The sequence below is a fragment of the Belonocnema kinseyi genome, chromosome 2 (assembly GCF_010883055.1).
Source record: "Belonocnema kinseyi isolate 2016_QV_RU_SX_M_011 chromosome 2, B_treatae_v1, whole genome shotgun sequence".
NCBI classification, from domain to species: Eukaryota; Metazoa; Arthropoda; class Insecta; order Hymenoptera; family Cynipidae; genus Belonocnema; species Belonocnema kinseyi.
Genome location: NC_046658.1, coordinates 16,808,328 through 16,818,852, shown reverse-complemented (window position 1 = coordinate 16,818,852; position 10,525 = coordinate 16,808,328). Strand labels below are relative to the sequence as shown.

At 30.6% G+C, this 10,525-nt stretch overlaps 1 protein-coding gene across 1 annotated transcript in view; it reads left to right on the top strand.

Annotated features, from left to right (window-relative positions):
- Nucleotides 1–4,876: 4,876 nt before the first annotated feature.
- Nucleotides 4,877–10,525, top strand: part of LOC117167502 (DDB1- and CUL4-associated factor 7) — a 124,305-nt gene continuing 118,656 nt past the window's right edge. The window contains exon 1 of the mRNA XM_033352496.1: nucleotides 4,877–5,183. The gene's annotated coding sequence lies outside the window, so the exon portion shown is untranslated. The remainder of the gene's footprint in view (nucleotides 5,184–10,525) is intronic.

The window sequence follows — 10,525 nt, the reverse complement described above, 5'->3', positions numbered from 1 at the left end:
CAAATAATCCGTAAATGAATTATTTATTGTCGCGGGCAGATTCTCATCGTGCAATGTGCCCTTGGCCCGCAAGTTTGAGTGCGTTTAGGGCGCGCGTCTGTTATCATTCTTCTAAATTTTCAATTCAAAATATAATTTCTATTTTAATACAGTTCAAAATTTTTTTTTAAAAACCTGTTTTTTGTCCTTGAATTTTATAGATTTTTCTATAAGACTTTCTAGACTTGTAGAAATAAAACCATTTTGTTTTCATTAATAGTATGATATTTAATCGAAAATTAAAGTTTCAGGCCTTACTTATTTCAAAACAATAAAACTGAAATAAGATTTAATCTATAATAGAAAAATCTAGAAGGTCTTAAAAGGACGAACGTAATGCTCTTCAAATAAAATATTAAACTATATCAAATTAAAAATTGGGAAGAATAAAAAGAAAAAGTAAAATCCGGAGAAAAATTCAGTGACATATTAATGACAGGATATTGGAAAAGTTTTATAGACCATTGTTATGTACACTGAAATTTTAGTACCAATAACTGGACTTTTTCAGTACACTGTCAATTTGAATTTCACTCCATGAAACGATTTTATTGGCAGAGAAATATTAAAATTAATATAAAAACACGAATGATCCCGATAACTAATAAAGTAAAAAATGTTTCCTTGGTAGCAAGAAAAATATATACATTTTAAAAAGTACAAAGATACATTTTAAAAGCAATTCTGGCTTTTATTATTATTTATCTGGAAAAGATGCAGGCAGAATAATTTGTTTTGATTCAAGAAAAATGCGTTATAAAATAATGAAAACCTTAAATTGTATAATTGACTAAATTGAATGTAAAATTTTATTAAAACTTTTCAGATCTATGCAAGGCACAGTATAGCTACTGGTTTTTGTAATTGATCAAATTATGAGAAAAAATATTATAAGTTTTAAATAATAAAAAAACTGAATTTTAATATAATTTTGATAAATAATTAAATGAGTAGTGAAAACCTTACATTTTTCCTCGGAATTAATTGTAAATTGTCAATTCGACACTATAGAGAAGAGTAAATATTACTTCAGTTATACCTTAATTATGCGAAAAAATAATATTTGAATATTTTAGGATTTAAAAATACACGTAGAAGAAATTTATACCCACCACTGATCCATGCATAAAGTCCTTTAAAAAACAATCCAGATACAAACTATACATCGTTTACATCATGTATGCATACTGCATATAACATGCCTCCGCTACTAGCTATACTAAGTATATCTATGCATACGGAGGAAGTGCAGGAAAAATGGTGTAGCCTATCAGCGAGCAGTACACTAGTTTGCCATACTGTCCCTGCAGTGAGACTCGGATAACGTGTCGAAAGACGAAAAACGAACGGATCACTTTTTCCAACGTCGGGACGTCATATTATTGATTTTATTATTCGTTAAAGTTAAAAAAAATTATTTTTCGTTAAAATGATTAATTTAGCTAATGAAAAACTTAATAATATTAAAGACCTCAATGACAAAAATATCTAAAACATATAAATCATCAGATGAATAAATAAAAAATATATGACGTATCTGAAATATAAATATAATAATAATTAAATTATGTAAGACTACATTTTAAATTGCACAGCAAAGAATCTTTCTACCTTTAAAATCAACAATTTTAAGTTATGAAGAAAATATTTTTTAAAAGTAATAGTAATTGTAATTAAAATGTTTAAAGGAATAATTTGGTAAAAAGTCGATGAAAAGACTATTAAATGAGAAAATGGATTTAATATTATTTAATATAATGTATATATTTAGTGTATATATTTAAATTCACTCTTTCGTTCAGCTGGACGCTCCGAACTTTTGTCTTCTCTATTTGTTTATTAATAATTTTTCTACTCAAAGTATGGAAAAACTGAAATTTTGTACATAACAATTTGTTATGCTTTAATATAATAACTCATCAGGAAAGCTTTATATTGTTTTAAATTAATGTTTAGGGACTCATAAAATACAAATAATTTGCTTATCATTCTATTTATTTGTTGCAAAAAAATTTGATAAACAAATTAAAAGTTTATAATAACTATTGTTATAAACAATTCTTGTGGCAAAATATTAGAATTTGAGATTTAAAAAATTATTATTTCCTTCAAGCACCAGAAAGACTTCAGGTATTCCTTAAAACAATAAATATCTAATGATATTTGATAAAGTATAACAATTTAAATTGTTGTAAACACATTAGATGAACAAATTCAAAATTTTGCTCATTTCGCATTAAAAATTTTTTTTACACTGGACATGTTTTAAGCTGTTGGACGAATAACTGCTATTAACAAAAATATTTGAGAAGTTAACAATAACCATTGTTATAAATAATTCTCGTGACAAAATATTTAAATGTAAGGTTTTATCAAAATTATTATTTTCTTGAATTGCTACAATGGCTACGGATATTCCTAAAAACATGTATCTTTGATCATATTTAGTGAAATATAACAACTTACACGTTTATAAACAATTCCCTAACGAAAATAATCTTTGAGAATATACTAAAAATTCTTTAGGTCAAAGAAGCTCAGAGAAATTCTCCGCAGGCACTCAGGTAGATATTTTTAAAGGTCCAGGTAGCTCGTTTAAATGGTCTGAAGGCTTTAAAATATCCTTTCCGAAACTGAAATAAGAATATGATCATAAATAACAAGCAGAGAGGCTGAAATCGAAATATGAGTGCGATCATAAATAACAAGCAGAGAGGCTATCTCAATAGAGTAGTCGACACTCAAGGGTCCTTTGTTAAGCTTTCGGATTAAAATTTAGAAGTAGATTTTTTAATTTCATAGTTAACAGCCTAAAACATAATAACTCGGAATCTACGGATTTCGATGACTTCAGACATCTAACTTTTTTTTTTAATGCTTAAAATTGGAATTAATAGAACGTTTCTCGTAACTGGAATGAGATACGCCAAAAAAGACAACATTTTTTAATTCAACCAGAAAATTGTATATCAGTATATAATTTAATTATAAATAAGTATAATGAGAAAATTCATTAATTAAAAAAAAGTGTTAATAATTTGAAGAGAAATTTAAAAAGGAAGAGCGGATTAGCCACGACCAACTACTGTAAATAACTCTGCCCGCCCGGTACGTGACAAATACAAAAGGAACATTATATTACCGTCGCGCCACTCTTAAAAGGACCACTAAAAGGATCTTGAAAAGGACCCAAATCTCTCAAACTATCTTCGAGACTATTTTGTTTCAAATCGACTCTGTTTATAGACTCAAATGGGCCAGGCTATTTCGTTAAAGAAAACTCAGAGATTTCTTTCGGTAGGGTTTACATGAAAAATTTCCCAATGTTGGCAGTTTCACTTGGAAAAAGTCGGGTTTTTAATCGTTATAGATTGGAAATGAATCGTAATACTGTATGCTAAGATTCACTCAATACAAAATCTTTTGAAAATAACCCACCGACTTGGCAATCAAAGAAAATTTTAATTTGATAAAACCTTAAGTTTAAATATTTTGTCACAAGAATGGTTAATAACAGTGGTTATTGTTAAGTTTTCTAATATTTTTCTGACTAGCAGTGATTCGTCTAATAGCTTAAAACATTTTCAGTGCAAAAAAAAGTCTATGCGAAAGGGGCAACATTTAAAATTTGTTTATCTAATTTGTTAACAAAAATTTAAATTGTTATATTTTATCAAATATTATTAAATACTTATTATTTTAAGGAATACCTGAAGTCGTTCTGGCCATTGAAGGAAATTATAATGTGAAAAATCTCAAATTCCAATATTTTGCCACAAAAATTGTTTATCACAGTGGTTATTATAAACATTTAAATTATTTTTGTTATTAAATGTCATTCCTACATTAATGGGAAGCACGCTAGCAAAAAAAATCACCGATAATAAGACTTTGTTCATACTTTGACTGGAAAAATTATTAATAAAAAAATACATGAGACAAAAGTTCGGAGAGTCAAGATCTATAGAATTTAATTATGTTTAAATTATAACAAAAAAATTCAAAATCGCAAGAAAATTGAAGGCGCTGGACATTTTTAAATGAAAAAAGTGCATTTCCTCCAACTATGCGTCATAAGTACAGTACGTTTGTTTATTGATTTTAATAGGTTATAGTCTGTTTATTTTAGAAATGAGATTTGCAATAATATAATTAACTATTTAATTCAAAATCTCCTTTAAATTAAAAATTTTCAATAAAATTATTAGGGGCTGAATGCAGCGAGATTTTAAAGGTACAAAGATTCTTTAAATTGCAATTTTAGTTGTAGTCTTACATATTTCAATTATTATTATATTTATATTGGATATAAGTAATATATTTTTTATTAATTCTCCTGATCATGTATATGTTTTAAATATTTTTGTCACTGGGGTTTTAAATATTATTAATTTGTTCATTAGCTACATTAATAATTTCAACAATAAATATTTTTGTTTAACTAGAACAAATAATAAAATCAATAACATTAGCAAAATAAATCATAGAAATATGAAGTTCGAACTGCTTTCAAAATGTATCTCAAAATTAAATTTTATTCATATGAAACTACATATTTTTACGACGTTTTCTTTTTTTAAATAATTAGTAATAGTTACTCTTATTTTTTCATATATTTTTTTGTTTATTTGCAAACAGCATCAAGTTTTTTATTATTTTTGCTTTTTCTTAATGCAATTCAATGAAAAAGTCAGACCTACTTTTTGTGGCGCCATCTGTTGGATTAGTTTGACCGACATTTCCCCTCCGGATTGTAAGAAAACTACTACTTCATACACATACACGGTCGAGGCAGGGGGCTGCTTTCGACTTTGAAACATCATCGGAGTCCCACTGCAGGGGTGGGATTCCGTTGCCCTCTAATCTAGTTGATCGGACGGTCATATTAGAAATATGTTTCCCATTTTTAGGACGAGGCTTCATCCCCGTTGTGATACCACTCTACAATTTATTTCTTCATGGCTTATGAAGGTTTAGTATTACATTGTTTGTCATGTGCATGCGAAAGTTTGGTAATTGGCCAAGTTTGTGAGAAAGGCTTCTTATTTATTAACAAAGCTTTCTCAAGTGTAAAGGCTAAATGGAAAAACAGTGAACTATTTGCTATAAAGCCGGACTTCGTTAATGCTGAGAGTTGATTTGAGGTTAGTAATTACAATCTTCTGGTATTCTGTCCAGTTTAACATTATAAACATAGTTTACTCTTTCAGTCCAAAGAAATTTGTGAGGTTATAATGTTTTCATATTTTATATTGGAAATGTTTTCGAAATTGTTGGGAAACTAATGAATGTCCTGCACTATGGGATAAGGATTTAAACATATAGACAACACATTGAGGGTCTGGACCTATGATTATTTTTTTCATTGGTTTTTATTTGGAAATGTATTTCGGTGCGGCCCGCCACGTAACCCCTTTACAGGCCCTCTATTCATTTTTTAAGATTGATAATGTTGATTCAAGGACGGCCGGGCTAATATGAGTAGCCTCCTTATTTTCATGTGTGCGTAAATTCAAAATAAACAATACGTAGGGGCTAGCCTGTCGGCAACGGCAAGGGGCTTGTTTGCTGTTGCCGGCTGTTTTTTCTCCCTGTGTGTCAAGTTCCACAAAGCATGTAGCGATGCATTTTTCATTTAATGATACGAAAACGGCCATAAAAATTGCAACAACATATTTTTAAATCTGGTATACTGATGTATTTCGATGCGCTGATTACGCAAATGGCCATGAAAATACCTGTATAAATACATGTATGGTTTAAGGGCATGTGATACTTCGTCGTGTGGTCAATCTGGTACAGTTCCCCCGGCTTTTTTTCCACAAAAATTAAAAATTTTCAAAACTGAATTCGGAGATGCTATAAAATATCATAACGGACGTCCTCGGACTCTTTTTTGAGGGATAAAAACAAATTTATTGTGCTAAATAATCAATGTTAGAATGTCCATCAAAGGAATGTACTGTATAAGTAATAAGGAAGAAATATAGACGTGAAGATTTAAAAGTTAGGTATATTGTTTATATGAATAAATAATATAAACAATTTGTGAATTATAAAAGGGAATAAATAATTATAGTGATAATATCACATTAGCTATTTGATATAATCATTTTTTGACAGATTCCTCGAGTGGCGCTTCTGGCTTGAAGTAAAGCTAGCAGCAGAGCACCGTGGCATATTTTGTAAAAAGGGCTAAGTGGTCAAGTCTATAGTTGGATAGAAAGAAAGCCCTAAACAGGACCTTATTAATGTTAGAAAGGAAAACCGGAAATTAATTTATTGTCCGATTGCCCTTTGTGGCCCTTTTTCAGTCATGAAGGTTAGGGCATTGGTTTAAAGGGATTCCTGGAGCCGGAAATTTGTATGAAAGGGGGAATTTGATATGATCATTTTTTGACCGATTCCTTGAGTGGCGCTCATGCCTTAAAGTAAAGCTGTTAGCACCATGCATATTTAAACAAAAAATGAAGAGCCGAAAATTCGGCAATGGGGCATTGAATGAGCCCTTTATTATGAAATAAGAGACATCATGATTTGATTACCTGGTGCTGTCAGGTTTACATTGCTTTGATTTTGAAACTGTGCATATAAACGTAATTTTAAGTATAGCTAGTAACAGACTTGTACAGTTAAAAGAATTAGCTTCGATTCGATTCCATAAAAAAAATTCTCCTGTCCAAAAAAGTTATTTACTCTTCATAAAACTCACTAAATATTTTCCTTATGATAGTAAAAATTCAACAAAAAATGGACAAAAAATGTAACTGTGGGCTTTTTGAGAAAATCTACTTTTTTCTCGCTTATTTTGAAATAAGACGATAAACTGTACCGGAATGTGGAAAGTAATCTTAAATATCTCGATGGAGTTAAAAATTGCATAACTGTAAAGAAAAAAAGATAAAATTAAATACTCATTACTTCGTGAAGTTTTTTAAATTTACAAATCGCAAAAATACTTATCACCTAATTTCCTTTAAAAACAACATATTTCTCCCTCGGGAGATACTGCGACTTCAACTGTACAACCTACCTGATTTTAAATGGATTCGGTCCCACGCAAAAAGTGAAGAAAATAACAGGCGAAAGTTGATGTTTGGATAAAAGTGATCATATCGTTGAATTCGGAAAACCTGTGGCCAAAAACTCGAAATTAAAAGTTGATACAATTTCTCACAGAAAATAGTTTCTCGAGTCCTTATGCAAGATAAATTTAAAAAATTCTACCTTTATCACTTCTGTTATTGGTTAATCAGGCGTTAGACTTACAAGTATTGTAGGTATTAAAATTTTCTTGTAGTTAGATAGCGATATCGTTTTTTCAGGAAATTGCTCCATCAATTTACAAAACGATTCGATTGATATATGGGGCATGATTTCTCCAACTAAAAATGTAAAGTTTTCAGATCGGGCTTATATTGGATAAATTTATTGTCCTATTGGATAGGATGTCCCATACCAAATTTTAGGTGCATCGAATAATTAGTTTGCGCATGCGCGAAGGTGAAAGTTTAGACTATAGTGCGCGCACAATTGGCTTTGAATGTATGTAACTATTATCTACTATAGGCAAATTAATTTTATACAAACACAAAATTCTAAACTCAAAATTTGACCAAAATTTTTTAAAATAATAAAATAATTTTTTTAAACTTTGGACAATTTTTTTTTCTTTAAGATCATTTGATGAGTATAACAGCTGATCAAGTCAGTCCTAAGATCCATATTTTTTTATCCATATCGAAAAATAAAAGTTTGAATAACGTGGAAATTTTTGTTGAAAATGTTATTACATATTGAAGTATCGTTTGTGGCATTGCAAAGAGTTGGGAGAAGAAAAAAGCTTATTTATGAAAATAATGATTATCGACGGACACATTTAGTCTTTGCAGCAGAAGATTGACGTCTAACTTTCTCTGTCGGTAATTATGAAATCTGTTTTACCCACAGACCCGTAGAAGTTCGAAATTTTCTACTCGCTGCGCTAGTGCTGCTCTGAAATAGCTGATACAGATCTCAGACAAGTGCGATTTAATGATATAAATTTGTTTATTTGCATGAAAAGTGCAAAAATTAGTTGTTGGATTATGTGTGTATAATGTTTGTAACCAATTTTGGTTGTTTCGCCCCACTTTGCTGAATATAAACCTTATAGTTAGCCCATTGACAAAATTGAACATTCTTTCCAGTGTTCCATAGCACGGTCGGTATTTCTCTTACAAAAAAAAAACTTTTTTCATAATACTAATTAGTTAGGATCAGAGACATATTCCTTCGTGCCCTCTATTTAGCGTTTTAAAATTTCAACACGATATCTCCTCCCGTGTGGACGTAAGTTGGGACAGAAAAGTACCGATCTAACTTCTACTTGTATTTTCTACGAAATTTTTTTTCTTTCAAAATTTCCTCCGTAACAAAGCAGAGACGTGGACTTTATTAACTCCTCTTTCATTTCCCAAACTTTTAGAGAGATACCTCATTTCGTTTAGACGTAAATTGGGAAAGAAAAATTGAGAATCAGGTTTGGTCATGTGACCCTCTCGTCACATGGCCTTAAATAGGTTTAAAATAAACGTTATTTTATATACTAAAATCCCTCCAAAGGGAATTATGGGCCGAGGCTTGGTTTTCGAGGTACAGAACAAAACTTGAGTGGAGGCATCCTCGTAGCGCGCACGCACGCTACCATTACGCGCTAGAACGAAGCTCAATGGGACTTCTGAATTTTAACGTAAACGATATTTTATCGCTTAGACGCCACCTACTTTTTTCATTTGGGGTTTTCTTTTTTGAAATTAGTTTTCTTTTTTTCTTTTTGGGGTATTGGAAGAAAAACATGATATTGTTTTGTGCCGGGAATCGCAATAGTTTTATTAAATCTTTCTTGAAGTCTTAAGGTAATCTCAATGTGATTTTCTTTAAAACTAAACAGTACAACCATTTCTTTGAGACTTCCTCGTGCCCATGCAAATAAAGCATAAGTATTTATAATCTGGTTTTCCGATGGACGCTGTAAGCTAGCTTTTGCGGCTAGTCGTTTTAGATTTCCGCCAATACCATCACATGCCCCTTTGCCATGGGCAGTAGCATGTAAGTACCATGCTGCAGGAATGCAAAAATCTTGTTAATGGTTCAAAAGGTTTGCAAAGGTATACTTGTTTTTAAAATGCTGCTCCATCAGTAAAGTAAAAATTTTTTCTGTAAACAAATTTCTTTTAAGGCCATGTGACACAGCTAAATACCTATATTACCGACCTCACTTTATCAGTTTACTGAATATTTTTTTGAACCTAAGAACTTTTTTTGTAAATAAAATATCGAGCTGCAACTTTGGAAAATGTATTAGAGTACAAGAAAGTACGTTTAAGTACTGCATTGTGGTAGGAACTTCACTGAAAATTATTTCATCTTTTTTCTGAACCTCGACATTTTTTGCACGTTCGAACTTTTTTTATACATAAAATATCGATCTGAAACTTTGAGAAATGCAAGAACCGAAAGAAAGCTGCGTTAAAGTACAAAGGTATATAGGTATATAGGTATTTGGCTGTGTCACATGTCCTTAAGTGCTTAATGATTAGAATCTGATAGTTGTATATGGCAAAAGTATCGCGGATTAAATTGCCAGATAAGATGGCCTTACTTATATGCTTTTGCTTGGTATTTTTTATATTATCGCGCTCGTTTTGTGCTGTGACACCTGATGGGATAAGTTTTTGTTCCTGATTTTGTGATTTTCTGTGAGAATTCTGAACGGTTTTGTGTCTTTCTGACGAACTTGTGGTCTTCAACAGACATCTTTATAAATTTCGCATTGGCCTTCAGGTAGTGTGTGTGTGATTTGTCCAGACTTAGCGCGTTGTGTTCATGCGTGTGTGTGAGGTGATAGCTATTACACAGGCCCACGAAAAAAACAAAAGTGTCTGTGCAATTGACCAGACCTTTATATTCTTATGTATTTTTCGACGCTGAATCCGAATTTGCAATAAAAAAGTAGGGTCCAGCTACTTTTTTATGGGGTTTTGCTCGAAAAACCTCATTTTTTACGGTTTTTTTCATGGTTTTTTTTAATAAAAAAAAAATAAAGAAAAATTTTATTTTTTTGACTTCAGAATCGAATTCTACGGGAAAAAATACATCGAAAACAATGTTTTGATTTTTTTTTACAAAAATTTCAACCCATTATACGGCGATGAAAAGGCAGAAAATCACGAAAAGTGAAAATTTGCTTCAAATTTGATTAAAATAACATTAAAATCAAGTTTTACGATTTTAAACCGATTTATAAACATTGAAAATACTTTACTGGAGGTTTTTGAGGTCGCTGATCACGAATTTTAAGTCATTTTTTTAAAAAAACAACTCCTAGTCGGCGTAAGTGGATAATAAACGTGATAAATTGATATTTTTTTAAAAAAATCGATGTTTTGGATACTGTTCTGGAGGTTTTCCACTACATGAATCACAAAACTAGAACTTTTTTCGA